The sequence below is a fragment of the Echinops telfairi genome, unplaced genomic scaffold (assembly GCF_000313985.2).
Source record: "Echinops telfairi isolate 266 unplaced genomic scaffold, ASM31398v2 ScPeMD7_18;HRSCAF=68, whole genome shotgun sequence".
NCBI classification, from domain to species: Eukaryota; Metazoa; Chordata; class Mammalia; order Afrosoricida; family Tenrecidae; genus Echinops; species Echinops telfairi.
In genome coordinates, this window is record NW_022103915.1 from 67,566,091 (window position 1) to 67,570,607 (window position 4,517).

Genomic DNA, 4,517 nt, shown 5'->3' on the forward strand with positions numbered 1-4,517 from the left:
AGGATTTTTACATGTCATCATATCTACAGTGGTCCCTCTAGGTTGTGGGGTTATTGCGGCCTCAGAGTGCTATTTTTTTCCAACTAGCGGTTCCATTTTGCCTAGCAGCAGCACATAAACGTTAATCAGCCAAAGATGGTACCCTGTGTACTGGGGAGCGGATTGGCAGAGGCAATGTAGGAGGCAAGAGGTAGACCACGAGTACATAAACAGTATGTGATCTCTTCGACGCCTGGCATTTTTGGCTTTATTGTCATAATATCCTTAGTATCTCCACTGTGCCTCGCACGTAGTAGGTGTTCAGCAACTATGTGTTGCCTGAAGTAAAATAACGAACTTTGCACTTTATCAGGGGAGACGTGCTTCGTGGTCCTCGGAATCCATGGGCCCCAGGGGAGAGGCTGAGCCGGAAGGTTACGAAAGGCATCTTCAGGAGCAGTTCGCTACCCTCTCTGCGGCCCGCTCGAGCTCGGAGGTAGGCACTCGGTCGGCTCCGGCTCGCTCCGCAGCTCCAGTTCTCCCCAACTCTCCAACTTTAGGCAGTTCCTTTTCCTTCCTGCCTCCTTGGCCCCGCTGGGTCGCGTTCCGCAGGGCTCTGGGCCTAGACTCCCCTCCACTTCCTTTCCGACCGGATCCTCCCACGCTCCCGGCGCCCTCCGCCCCGCCCCTCCGCCCGAGACCCCGCCCTCTTCCTCTCCTCAGGCTCCGCCCCCTCCTCTTGACGTGGCAGAGGCGGCGCCAGCCATGTTGGCCGGGCTGAGGGCTGCGCGGAGGCCGGGGGCGGGGCGGGGCCGGCCTTGATCGTGGTGCCACGGCTGCTGCAGCTCGGCGGCGGGGGACGGTGTAGCAGGGCGAGGCCGCGGCCGGCGCAGATCGTGAAGAGGGGCGCCGTGGTAAGAGCCGACTGAAAGCTCTTCTCCTCCGAGGCTCCCCGGGGCCCGTGGGTGCTCGGCGCAAGCCGGGGAGGGGCGGCCGTACGGCCGTGCTGGCAGGTGGGCGGGGGGCTTGTGTTGGTCCCTGAGCTGCCCTTTCCGTGCCACGGGGCAGGTAGGGCGTGCCCGGGGCTGTAGAAGCGGGGAGCCTTGCACCCACTTATTCTTTTGCTTCGCTCCTCTGGCACCCCTAGATCAGCAGGGGGAAATGAGAGTTGGGTGAAAACTGCTGTTCGGGTGTCTGCCTGGGACCCCCTGCTCTTGCCTCTCGTCCCCTCCCCAGTCAGCGTTGTCTTGACACTTCATACTTCTCGGTTCATAGGTTAACCTGATCCGAAGTGCCCTAGACTTTGAACCGAGGTGACTTCGTCACCCGTAGTTTGGCCTTAGCAGCTATAACCGAAACACTCACTGCCACCTGGTCCATGCCAACTCAGCGACCCTACAGGACACGGGGACTGGCCCATGAATGTCCGGGGAGTAAAGGGAAAGCTGCTAGGGAGGGAAACGCGGTGGAGCGTGATTACAGAGAGCTCAGTTTTCAGAATGATTTTTTACGCTAGTGTTTGTCCGTTTGGGTAGAAAGATAGTAAATCTCCCCATGATCGCTGGAGTGGGGATGTTGAATTCACAGCTTTTCTTGCATTTTCTCAGCCTGCACTCTCCTCACCTTCTAGGACCTTAGTAACGAGCCAGATTAACTTGGTTAATTTTATATTTAAAGACAGGCTTAATTATAGATGCATGTTATGCTCTCCCTTCCCCAGGAGTCTAACATTTCAAAAGTTTAACCTTTTAAATCGACTCATAGAATTTTAGAATAGGAAGGGGGCATTGAAATTTTCTAGTTCAAGCACCCATCTTACTGATGAAAACAGTGGGATCCGAAAATCAGCGGAAGGAGTTAGAGGTGCTTCCATGGAAGATTTAAAAACTAACAGGAATGCCAGCCAGACTCACTGCAATGGAATGGATTTTGACTCACAGCGACCCTATAGGGCAGAGCAGAACTCCCTAGAATTTCTGAGCTTGTAAATCTGTATGGGTGCATACAGGCTCATCTCTTCTCCTTGGAGTGACTGATGAGTTAGCAGTTAGCAGTCCAACATGTAGTCCATGAAGCAATTGATTTGATACCTTGTGGGTGTTTTTCAATTAGGTATCTAAACAAGTGTTTTAAAACACTGCTGCAAGTGTATTTGACACAACCCTTTTCAGGTGGTCCACTAGAAAAATAACAAAATTAATTCCTAACGATTTAAAAACGTGCTGAAAGTGAGACGTTAAAAACATTAACATTTATTGTGAAGTTTGTACCACCTTTAAAAAAAGTCACTAGTGTGTTAAGTCTGTATCCTACCTTAATGTATAAGTGAAATTTAATTATATGATTTTGTGTAAATATGTGGTGGTGTGGGAATGAAGAGCGTGCCAAATAATGCTATAAGGAGCAAAGTGCTCTCTGTAAAAGAATTTTCAGGTATGCCATTGTACATGGGACCAAGTTTGGCAAATTTTGGTATAAAATTAATCATTTTAAGATTACACAATTCTTACTTGGAAAGATGAGAAGTTCAAGAGTGTTTGGGGGGAGGGGCACGTAATTGGGCTAATTAAGAAACAGGTGGGACTTTTAAAATCCTGTTGGAAAAGTGAGACGGTAAGAAATAGATTTGATGGGTTTAGCAAGCGAGTATGTGCTTAAGAGTAGAGAAGGAGAAAGGAAAAAGAGTGAGGAAGAAGGTGGGGAGCTATGCTCAAGTACCTTGATGGTATTTAGTATGTTAATAAAAAAGTGAGTGAGTAATTAACATCCAGCTTCTTAACCTACTGTTGACACTTAATCTGAGCCTGCCTATGTGTGAGTGCCTTCATCCTAAATTTCACAGGGGCTGCTACCCTAGGCGAATTCACTGAAAACGTTAGCCCACTCATTCCACATCCCTGCCCTTGCTCCTTCAGGCTTCTTTTTATTCCCCAAACTCAGCATTTCAGAGGGACACAATATGAGTCCCTTGAAGATGCCCTACTGCCATTTTGATATGGCATAAATTGAAGAGCCACAGATTCTTTGGAAGAGGATTAAAAACTACCATTGAGTTGATCCCAATTCATCGTGTACTCTAGAGGAAAAGGTAGACCTGCCCTGTGAGTTTTTAAGACTATGAATCTTTATGGGAGGAGAAAGTCCCATCTTTCTTGCTGGAGAAGGATTAGAGATATGAAAGTACTATACCTTCAGAATGTATGAGGAGGCATTGAGAAACAAGCTTTACATTTTGGTATTTTTCAAAGGTTTCTACTATTTTATAGCAATCTTTTTTTAACTTATTCTCATCTAAAGAATATCAAACATTGCCTAGACATGCAATTGGAAAAGAGAGATGTTTTATTTTATTTTATTTTATTTTTAAGAGAGAGGTTTTAATATCCTTTTTCAGATAATTGTGTATCTTCTCTGATATTATACCCAAAATTCTAGGGTTTTAATTAAGAACAATTAATTAAAGTGTGCAATCTAAAACCTTAATGAGCTTTTTAATGCATCAAAACTCATTGATCTATCTTGTACTTTGAATGGATGTTTTACCCATACATAATATTATTGTATCAAGATTTGATCATTTGGAAAATATCTCACTCTTCAAATGCATAATGACTTCAGATATTGACACATTTTATTTTATAATATTGAAAAATTACAATACCACCTCTGCACTCATCAGAAAAATCTTCCTCCTAATACAAAGTTGGCAAGCTTATTTTAATGGATGCAAGTTTTAAAAACTTCTAATTTGAACTTGAAAGTGTAAATCTTAACCTTTGGCAACAAATACTGTTAATTTTCTATAAAGTGATAGGCCCATTTTCATTTTTGAGAAAATGTCTGCTACATACTTAAGTAGTAGTTTTATGTATCATCTTTGGGAGAATTTAGAAAATCGTCACTCAAAACGTTTTTGTGGTATGTGGTTCAGATGCAGAAGCCGAATTTGTGTAGAATGCTGTAGTAGATATTTATTTATATCTCCAAAAAGGTGCATTTTAGATATGGCATATCTAAATTAAGTAACGAGAATGAAGCGTTGTTTATGCTCTATGGTAAAAACTAGAAAGACTGTATATTCCTAGAAGTTATATTCACATCTGTTGCCTGGAAGCTGTTGAAGTTGTTTCTCCCCTTACTGCTTCTTGAATTAGAGCTGAGGTTTGTTTCTTTACACCTCACGCACTGTCCCATCTCCTTGTTTTGTCATTACCCTCAGTAGCCACTGCTCCGTGAACGTTCATACCCTCCTTCTCAAAGTTGTCTTTACTGTCAGGGTAGTCTTTCCCAGCACGTCTTTCTTACCTTGGGATTTTTATGCCTATGTTAACTTTGAAAAAAAATCCACATACATATTTTTTAATGGAGAAAGGCTTTATTGAGTCCTCAGCCCTAGTTCTCTTTGTCCTGCACAGTCATGGTTCCCTGGAAGCCCCCCAGTGGGTGTGCAGTGGTGAGACCCACTTTGGGGCCAATGGGCATCCCCATGGATTGTTGGGATTATGATGGGCTGGCTGCTGCCACCACCCAAGGGATGC

The 4,517-nt window shown here is 44.7% G+C and overlaps 1 protein-coding gene across 1 annotated transcript in view; it reads left to right on the forward strand.

Moving 5' to 3' along the window:
• Window positions 1–797: 797 nt before the first annotated feature.
• SEC23A (SEC23 homolog A, COPII coat complex component) overlaps window positions 798–4,517 on the forward strand; it is a 58,168-nt gene continuing 54,448 nt past the window's right edge. The window contains exon 1 of the mRNA XM_004698545.2: window positions 798–893. The gene's annotated coding sequence lies outside the window, so the exon portion shown is untranslated. The remainder of the gene's footprint in view (window positions 894–4,517) is intronic.